General features: G+C 38.6%; 1 pseudogene; it reads left to right on the top strand.

The window, feature by feature from the left end:
• Positions 1–291: 291 nt before the first annotated feature.
• Positions 292–11363, top strand: part of LOC149837559 (mitogen-activated protein kinase homolog MMK1-like) — a 29161-nt pseudogene continuing 18089 nt past the window's right edge.

Raw genomic sequence — 11363 nt, 5'->3', positions numbered from 1 at the left:
AAACAGACAAAGGAGCAAACTGAAGGAAGCTGCCTTGGCGTTAACGAAACGTCTAAATGCTGGCTGACCATCTGAAGGAGGCCAGAACTTCGACCTTCGATCTCGAGATAGAAGCTTTTTCGTCCGTCCTCGTTGGCTTGCTCCCGTTTCTTCCCTCACTCGGCGAATCATGCATAAAAAGGAGAGGCTACTCCATCCGCGAAGAACACCAATCGAGATCTTCTTCCCGTGGCCGGAAAAAGAAAATAAAAAATGGCAAGGGAGGCTCCTCAGCCGGGGAACGGTGGCCTGATGCCTGGCTTGCAGGAGTTCCCGACCGTCTTCACCCATGGCGGCCGCTACGTCCAGTACAGCATCTTCGGCAATCTCTTCGAGATCACCTCCAAATACAAGCCTCCGATCGTGCCCATCGGCCGTGGAGCGTATGGAATTGTGTGGTGAGTTTCTTCTGTTTCTTTCAGTTTTCACTACAACAAAGCAGTAGATTAGCGACGACCACCTTCCGTCGCTAATCCGTCGCTAACCATGTTAGCGACGGATTAGCGACAACGCGGCAACAGTATGCTTACGTCGCGAATATTTCGACGCTAACTGGCGACGGAATAATTCCGTCGCCAAGTCCGTCGCTAATTGCGACGGAATAACGAGCGCTATATTCCGTCGCCAATCCGCTGGTACTAAACGGCGACCACGGCGTGGCGACGGATTTAATTCCGTCGCTAAGCCGTCGCTAGATTAATATGAATAGCGACGGAATCATCCGTCGCTAATCCGTCGCAAAAACAAAAAAAATCAAAAAAAATTTATTTAAAAATTAATTACGGAGAACTGTACAATTTATATTTCCTGTACAATTTATATTTCCTGTAAATAAAAAACAAACCACACAAAAAAATTCATATAACAAGTATCTATAATAATTAATCGTTCCACCTTAAAACTAAGAAGTTTAATTATTTACAATTCAACAATTACAATTAGGAAAAATAAAAAAAATAGAACTTCTTCAACAAAGTCCTCTAATCATCGCCAAGATTTTGTGCGTCTTCTTGTTCATTGTCTTTATCTGTCCCTTCAGCTCCACTACCCTGATTATCGCTAGCAGCCTACACAAGAAAAGAACAGTCAGTATTGATAAACAAAATATAATGAAATAAATTACACACTATATGTGATTCTATCATGTGCTCATGTGTGATCTAAGGCAATAAAAAAACTCTATATGTGATTCTATCATGCTCATATGTGTGCTAAGGCAGTCAAAAAATTGAATATGTGATTATAGCATGTTCATATGTGTTCTAAGGCATCTAAAAAAACTCTATATGTGATTCTACCATGCTCAGATGTGCTTTAAGGCAGGCAAAAAACTATATATGTGATTCGATCATGCTCGTATGTGTGCTAAGGCAGTAAAAAAATTGAATATGTGAATATAGCATGCTCATATGTGCTCTAAGGCAGGCAAAGCCAAAAATTTTATATGTGATTCTATCATAAATGATATATAACATGTTCATATGTGTTCTAAGGCAGTTAAAAAACTCTATATGTTATTATAGCATGCTCATATGTGTGCTAAGGCAGTCAAAAAACAGAATATGTGATTATAATATGCTCATATGTGTTCTTAGGCAGTCAAAAAACTGAATATGTGATTATAGCATGCTCATATGTGTTCTAATGCAATCAAAAAAACTTTATATGTGATTCTATCATGCTCATATGTGCTCTAAGACAGACAAAAAGTTAAATATATATATATATGTGATTCTATCATGCTCATATGTGTGCTAAGGCAGTCAAAAAATTGAATATGTGATTATAGCATGTTCATATGTGTTCTAAGGCATATAAAAAAACTCTATATGTGATTCTACCATGCTCAGATGTGCTTTAAGGCAGGCAAAAAACTATATATGTGATTCGATCATGCTCGTATGTGTGCTAAGGCAGTAAAAAAATTGAATATGTGAATATAGCATGCTCATATGTGCTCTAAGGCAGGCAAAGCAACTTTATATGTGATTCTATCATGCTCATATGTGTGCTAAGGCAGTAAAAAAATTGAATATGTGATTATAGCATGTTCATATGTGTTCTAAGGCATCTAGAAAAACTCTATATGTGATTCTACCATGCTCAGATGTGCTTTAAGATAGTCAAAAAAACTATATATGTGATTATACCTGAGAGGGACCTGGAATCGAAGATCCCCTATCCTGAACAGCGGCCTTGATCTCATTTCGGAGAAAGGGGGCGACGGTGTATTGGAAGTAGTTATTCAGCGATTCATTAATGATCTCGCGTACATCATCACCGGAAAGAATAGTCGGCTGCTTGGAGCTTATGTCGGCGCAAGAAGTTGGTGAGCCGTAACTGGAAGAACCAATAACTGGTGAAGTGTTCATATTACTCCCAAACCCGAACACGCGACCTTTTTTGGGTTCACCTGCTGCAGTCACCCATGCTGTAGGATCAAATGATGGATGCTGAGTAGCGTCTTCACCATATCGCTCTACCATTTGTTGCTCATATGCCTCCTACAAAATAATGTTTAAAGTATTCATTAATAATTAATGATAACATTATGATGACTTGCATATATATTGCAATGATTATTAATAGAATTAATACATACCATTGTCGTTCTCGCCTTCTCTGATACGAAGACTCCCGTGGTCTTCCGTTTATGTGTTTCTACAAACACATCCTTATATGGTACACTGCCTCCTTTTTCTGCTTCCTACGAAGTTAAATGACAAAAGATTTAGTACACAAATTTGCAACTATACTTATAAAATTAATATTATATATTAATGAGTTACCATTTTCTTTAGGTGGCTCCCAAATGTCTTAGATCCACCTGTGTGTAGATGGGCTTCGGGCATCTTCGATCGATTTTGTGAAGCCTTCGCAGAGCGATTTTTAAATGCATCTCCCGCCCACATATCGCACATTTCATCCCAGTAATCTCTCCTGATAGTAATAGGACCATGGCCCTTCCACAATAATGGATCATCTACTACGCCAGATGCTTTTTTTGCTGCAGTCTTCATAGTGTGCAGCATGTCTGCAAATCGATTGGCAGCCACCTTCTGCCACACCTTCCTTGCATCATTTTCTTCCACCGTAGTTGCAAAGCGATTCGAAGCCTACAAATATTTTCAGAAAGTTAGTAGACATTGCTTAAATAAATTAAATATGAAACACATTAACTATGAGGAACAACTGTATACCATGAATGAGGACCACAATCTGTCTAATACCTCCTTTGGGTACTCTTTCCATTGAGCAACTGGTCCTGGTAGATGTTGAAGAAGTGAATTCCTAATCTCCCGTACTACTTCTTGTGGCTCAAACCTCGTGCTGCACATGAATTGTTACACAGTAAATATCAATATAAAATATTTAAAAGATATGCAATAATTGAAAACAAAATACTTACGGTCGATTATCGATATACACTATTCGAATGAGTCTTCTTGTGCCAGCCTGTGAAGACCATGTTTCCTGTGTTGGCTGTTGACTTGTGCGATCAACTGGTGTAGGTGGGTCATGTACAGGCGCAACATCATCTGTAAAAAAATACACACCAAGTTCTCAGAATATGCATTTGAACTAATCAAGCATCTAATTAGTTATATGATATACCTATCACAGGAGCCCGTGAAGATGAAGGTTGAGCCTGGCTACTACTGGATGAGCGACCACTATAACCTCCACGAACCATATTCTAACAAATAACATATGTCATACAATACATTCAAATAATTCACATCAAGTATTACAATGCATTCAAGTCATTCACATCAAGCATTGCAATGCATTCAAATAATTCAAATCATTGACATCAAGTATTGCACTAATTCAAATCATTCGTTAATTGCATAAATTATAATACATTCAGATAATTGAAATCATTCACATCAAGTATTACAATGCATTCAAATCATTCGTATCAAGTATTACAATACATTGAAATAAAATTTTTAATCATTCACACCAAGTATTGCAATACAACTCACATCAAGTATTACAATGCATTTAAATAGAGGTTTCTAGTATAAGATTTTGCTCACTAGCTTGAGAATTCTTCCTCGTCACTAGTTTGACTTTCTTCTTCTTCTTCTTCTTCTTCTTCTTCTTCATTGTTTGCCCATCCACTTGGTACATCATTTGGATCACATTCCTCTATGAATGTTTCATCAGCCAATGGAGATATGACATGCATATCATGCGCAATATCGTGACCATAAGCGAAGTCACAGACATCATCTGATTGATAGTAATCACTGTCTTCAGCTAACTCATCTTCTTGTAACTGATCATACTCGGGGTATAGTTTGGATTTCACCTTGCAAACTGCCCACCATTCATTTCTATCTGACTTTTTTATACTCGGATATGAAGTATAATAAACTTGTTGAGCTTGCGAGGCTAATATGAATGGTTCATATGTTCCAAACCTGGATTTATGATTCACCTCCACAATGCCTGAAGCTTTGTCGAGTCTTGTTGCAGTTGGATCAAACCAATGACACTTGAATACCGTAACCCTGTTATTCATGCCTAAGTAAGTCAACTCCATTATTTCCTCTATAACACCGTAGTAATCATGTTCATTTTCACCGTAGCTGCTACCCTTGACACACACGCCACTATTTATCATTGATTTGTTTATACCGTAGTCTTTTGTATGGAATCGATAACCATTTACGAGCTTTGGAATCCTCCATGCAGTACGGACAAGCCAACCTCCCATGTGTGCTCCAACCAGATAACATACCATATGCAGGGAAGTCACTGATTGTCCATAGAACAACGGCCTTCATGTTGAAATTTTGTTTTTTGTGGGCATCATACGTGGTAACACCGTCATCCCACAGTACTTTTAATTCATCAATCAATGGCCTTAGATATACATCAAGATTTTGGCCAGGTGAGGTCGGACCAGGGATCAACAGAGACAAGAAAAGATTTGGACGTTTCATACACAAGCTTGGTGGAAGGTTGTATGGAGTTACAAATACTGGCCAGCATGAGTATGGAGTTGATCTACCCCCAAATGGATTAAATCCATCTGTACATAGACCGAGTCTAACATTTCGCACTTCCATTGCGAAGTTCTGATGAGTACGATCAAAGTGCTTCCAAGCTTCAGCGTCAACAGGATGCGTGATCTTGTTTTCATCGTGTCGAACTTTATTTGCATGCCATCTCATGTGTTTAGCTGTCTTTGAAGACATATACAATCGCTGCAATCTAGGAGTGATAGGAAAGTAGCGGAGCGACTTGTATGAAACTTCCTTTGATCTCGTGCTACCATTGCCTCTTGTCTTTGGCTTGAACCGAGGATGCCCATATGACGGGCATGATATGTCGTTTTCCTGCTCCTTGAAATACAACATGCAGTGATTTGGACAAGCATCAATCTTTTTGTAACCCATACCTAGAGCGTTGACCATAACTTTCGCACGATAGAAATTTTGTGGCAATTTCTCATCTTTAGGCAACATACTCTTCACAATCATGCACAAACGGTCAAAACATGATTGACTCAAATTATACTCGGACTTCAAATTCATTAGTTGAAGAACTGCAGACAAGATAGTGTGACTCTCACAACCGTTCCAAAGTGGCTCATCAGCATCTTTAAGTAAATCATAAAATCTACTAGCTGCATCGTTTGGTGATTCTTCATCTACGCCAGTTCTTACATCACTAGAACTCATAGCAGAACCCAGTTCTGTTCCTGCAGCATCAAATACCAAATTCGTATATGGATTATCGTGCACCACATTCACCCGTGCATCAAAATCGTTTCTAAATTCTTCTCCATGAAACGCCCAGTTCTGATAATCACTCACAAAACCCTTCCTGTATAGGTGATGTCTAACGCCATGAGGTTCTACAAATCGATTATTCTTACAAATCTTGCAGGGACACCTAATCCGACCTGTGGGATCTACCGTACTGACACTCGCCGTTGCAAATTCAATAAAACTATCGACACCATCCATATATTCATGCGATAACTCATTGTCCACTATCCTACGGTACATCCATTCACGGTTTGCAGTCATTCTGTCGTATGATGTTACGAATAGTATCCTAACGAATTAAGAAAAAAAGAATCAGAATGCGACGATGAAGAAAATATCAAATTTATCATGCAATATACTATGTCAAACAATAACAAGAATTTTGATGCATGCATTGATAACTTAATATTTTCATGTGCAAACTATTAATGACATGATACAATCATTTGAAGCATGCTTTTATTATAAAATTTCACATGGAAGTCAAAATCAAATTGAAAGTAACTACATGCAAACATTGATACAATTACATCAAACATTGCAATACATCATAATCATTCATATCAAATAAATGGCAAACATGTACCTGCAGCAAACACACTTCAATATCTCACTAACTACTACCATGCTTAGCATGGACTCCGTACTCCAAAAATAAGAACACTTCCATATTTCTACATTAAAATCATGCTCAGCATGATCTCCGAACTCCAACAAAGCAGTCCTAGATATCAACAACTAAGTGAGTGTGTGAACAATAAAGTGCTGCATTCAATAAATTAAATAACATGTGATACGTTTGCATCACTTACTCACCACGGGTATTTACCCGATTTGCATTGTTTTTGTCATTTACTTACCACAGGTGGCCGAGCACGAGTTGGTTCCGTTGAAAAATCTGCACAAAAACAAAACAAATTAAGTAACAAACTAACTAATCATGAAACAAGATGAAACACTAACTAAAAAAATTAAAACAAATTAAAACAACTCTAACTAATTGAAAGAAGAGAAAAGAAAAATAGTATATATGTTAAGCCAAATCTAACTAGAAGATGCTAATTTAACAAACCAGCTATAACATGTTGAACCAGTCGACTAACATAAAGTCATAGACAATTTCTAATCTGAACTACTTAGCAAAGGAATAGTAAATCAATCAATTAGTTTACTAGAAAAGATGTGAACTCCGTTTAACCACCACTATCATAAAGAATTCAAATAGCCCTAATCTAACTAACTGATTGTGAGAACATTAAATACCAATCTATCTAAGAAAAATATAATTATAAAAGACTAATAGATTGAAATACTCTAACTAACCAGATTTCAAGAAAACAAATTGAAGTAAAACTAACTACCAGTAGACATTAACAAACTAATAAATTGAACAACATGGACAACTTGTATATATACATTACAAAAAAAAATTTAACTTAAAATCCATATGGACAACATATATGCAAACTACACTTAAAACCATATGGACATCTTATATACACATATTACAAATTTTTTTTCAAGCTAATCACATGGACAACATAGGGATCACATAATAACTTTTTTTTTTTTTAAAAAGAGATCACATGGGCAGCATAGGTATCCATAACAAAAATTCTTTTCAAAACAGATCACATAGGCAACGTAGGTATCTCATAACAAATTTTTTTTCTAAAAACAAACACATAGGCAACATAGTATTCCTACTAAAGATTTTTTTTTCAAACTGATTTACATAGGCAGCATATGCATTAAAAAACAGATTTTTTTGAAATCAATTCACATAGACAGCATAATATATCTCATAACAGATTGTTTTTTTCAAAAGCAATACACATCGGCAGCATGTTATTCCTACTACAGATTTTATTTTTCAAACGATTCATATAGGCAGCATAGGCATTCAAAAACAGATTTTTTTTTTTGACAAGTCACTTAGGCAGCATAACGCAGGGGGTCGACCCCCCCTGCCGGAAAGCACGGCAGGGGGTTAAACCCCCTGCCTTTCCGGCAGGGAAGGGGGTTAAACCCCCTGCCGGAAAGGCAGTTCCGGCATGGGGGGTTGACCCCCTGCCGTGCCTTTACGGCAGGGGGGTCGACCCCCCATGCGTTTCCGGCAGGGGGTCGACCCCCCATGCGTTTCCGGCAGGGGGTCGACCCCCCATGCCTTTCCGACAGGGGGTCGACCCCCCTTGCCGGAAACGCAGGGGGTCGACCCCCCCTGCCGGAAAGCACGGCAGGGGGTTAAACCCCCTCCGTTTCCGGCAGGGAAGGGGCGTACCCCCTGCGTTTAGAAGAAGAAGAAGAAGAAGAAGAAGAAGAAGAAGAAGAAGAAGAAGAAGAAGAAGAAGAAGAAGAAGAAGAAGAAGAAGAAGAAGAAGAAGAAGAAGAAGAATATTACCTGCACTTCGCCGGACGGTGGCGGGAGGTTGACGGGGAGCGGCAGCTGGCGAGCGCCGGCTGGCGAGCGGTGGACGGGGAGCGGCGGCTGGCGAGCGGCGGTGGCCGGACGGTGGCGAGAGCCGACGGGCGGCGGGAGGGAGCAATACAGCGAAACAGGGAAAAGAGAAAGAGGGATGGGATTAGGGATTTACGCGACATTTAGCGACGGCCTAGCGACGGAAAAATTCCGTCGCTAAGCCGTCGCGAAACCCAAATACCAAAAAAGCGACGGAATATATTCTGTCGCTAAGCCGTCGCTAATTAGCGACGGATTAGCGACGACAGAGTTCCCTCTCTAAATCCGTCGCTAAAATGGTGTTCTTGTAATCAAAAGTAGCGACAAAAACATGCAGTCGCTAATCCGTCGCTAAGTAGCGACAGATTAGCGATAAAAGTCGTTTCCTCGCTAATCCGTCGCAAATTAGCGACAGATTCTATCTCTAGCTAATCTGTCGCTAAGTAGCGACGGGAAAAATCCGTCGCTAATTTCCGTCGCTAATTAACAATTTTCTTGTAGTGTTTGTTTATTTATTTATTCGATTGTTGTTTTTTCTGATGTGATTAAGTCAATTTTAAAAAAAATATAAGATCGCGTGTTTGCTTGATCATGATATCAAACAGTAATTTTTTCTTGAAGATGTTATTTGCATTTTTGCTTGTAAGGAATTCGTGATTGGAGACATGCATGCTTTAATTGAAAGTAATTAAGCCGATCGAATTGGTTTGGACAGATTTTTTTAGCCAAGAGCTTTGCTGTTTTGGTTATGGGACCAAAATTTAGTGAACTTGCATCGTTGATTTCATTCTTTTGTGGAGCTTAGCATGCTAATTGGTCGAACGCTATTAATTAAGGTTTAACTTTGAAGATAACAAAGAACAAGACACAAAATTGAATTATATATCTGCATATTTGATTATATGTTTTGTTCAATTAGCCCTAGTTGATACCATTTTAAAAAACTAAATTTTGCACCTCAAAGCCAAGCGAAAACAAGAGCCACACTGACGGTGAAATCTAGGCTTGAAACTCTGTGTGGTTGGACCAGTACCTGGCTGGGGCGCCCCTTCGCAGACCAGTATCAGGTTCCTAGAAAGGTTAAGCAGCCGGCCTCAACTTTATGTAATTGTGGAAACTTTGGAGTTCATGAACTTTGTTACTTTCCATGTGATGCCAAACATACTTTTGATGATGGTTGAAGATACATCAAGGTCAAAAATGATGGACGGCCTAAAAGAGATCATCCACTGTTGCAATTTATGTTGGATGGTCACATCTCCAATATGCTTGTGATCATGATCTTAAATGCCTCCACTAGTTTGTGGAACATGGAAATTTTTATGACCATTGTCATGTTTCACATGAAGCCAAGCATACCTTGTATACAGGGATAAAAGGTAAAAGAAAGATCATAAAGAGCTACGTAAGATACAATAAAGAAAAGGCTGATCCATAAAACCCCACAATTTGAAGCACGTTCAGAGTTTGTAAAACTTGTTGCACTTTACTAGGCATCTAAACTCGCCCACACGAAACTGGTCTTCTCTCTTTCGTGTTCACAACATAAAGTCTCTGTTTGGTCTTCATTTCTATATTTAGCGTCTTGGACGTCAATTTTTTTTTTTTGCCGTACAAATAGGTTAATACATTACCTTAATTACCTCTATAAAGAAGTGGACCCAGTCCATCATGAGTCATCATCACTTGAGCACATGACATGGTTCACACTGGGTCCCTCCAGCTTTGGATACACCTAAGTGGGTTTGATAGGCTTATTTATCAGGCTGATCAGGTTAATGACCAGATCCTCGACCCCACTTCTGATTGTTTTTTACGTGTAGAGATCAGTGTCTGTCAATCCTTTCACTGGGTGGTCTTGTGTTGGATATCTCCCATATATAGCAAACAAAGGACGCGGACAACCCCTTATGTTAGCATGAGTTTGAGTTCTCTCTCAATGGTTTTTTTTTTCTATTATATCTTTTACCATAAAGCACATGGACCAGACCAAGCAACCTATTACTCTATGCAAACCGAAGTTAGAAGAAAGCCTACTCTCGATCGATCTGTCCACTAATCTAAAGCCTCAAAACTCTGTTGATCTTTCTCTCTGTTTAAGTTTTCGATTGTCTGGCTTGGGTGAATAGTCGCTAATGGATATCCAACACAAGACCACCCAGTCAAAGGATTGACCAACAGTTATCCTTTTTACCAAGTTTTTTTGTTCAACTCCCACCCCCGTTTTAAAAAATATCATTGATTAAATCATTTATATATTAAAAAAATATCAATTCTTGTTCTTTCTTAAATTACTCAAATTTTAAATATTTTTTTAGATTTTATATCCAATCCGATATCAATATCTGGGGCTAACACCCATAATGTGTTTCTTAAAACACTCATATGGTTGGCCGGATCGTGGTACGATCTAAAACAAAGTTACCGGATTCATATTGTCAGCACATAGCATAAAACAAATGTTGGACACAAAGATTACAACTTGTACAATCTAAACAAATATTGGCCTTAGTACAGTTGTTACAGAACAGACAGTACATGAGTTGTCTGTAGTACATGAGTTGTCTGTTCGTTCAGTCCAATCTTGGAGAACATGGTTTTGATTTTTGATAAGTATGGTTATCAAATCACTGGTCAACAAAGTATGTTTTATTTTGTAGTAATCAGTTGTGATATAAGCAATTACCAATGCTGCTGTTATTTCTCTTCCTTTAATTTTTTCCTTTGTGTCTGTTGTTCGGTTTTAGTTCGCTGTACAATTTGGAGACCAATCAGCACGTTGCCATTAAGAAGATCGCGAATGCATTTGATAACCAAACCGATGCGAAGAGAACCCTTCGGGAGATCAAGCTCCTTCGCCATTTGGACCATGAAAATGTATGTATTTTTTCTCCAATTTATTTTGTTTGTTTCAGCTTCCTATACGTGTGTGTGCGCACCGTTGCTTTTTTTTATTATTATTATTCACCTACTGAGGGATTAAGGCCCCTGCTGTGTTTACGTGTATCAATTGTTTACATCTGTATCCCCCAATCAGGGGTAATGTCTTTCCACATCCTCCTGGACTGTACAAGAGAGGA

The sequence above is a fragment of the Nuphar pumila genome, chromosome 5 (genome assembly GCF_984573655.1).
Source record: "Nuphar pumila chromosome 5, dmNupPumi1.hap1.1, whole genome shotgun sequence".
NCBI classification, from domain to species: domain Eukaryota; kingdom Viridiplantae; phylum Streptophyta; class Magnoliopsida; order Nymphaeales; family Nymphaeaceae; genus Nuphar; species Nuphar pumila.
The sequence above is the reverse complement of the archived record's forward strand: the minus strand, read 5'-3'. Positions and strand labels throughout refer to the sequence as shown.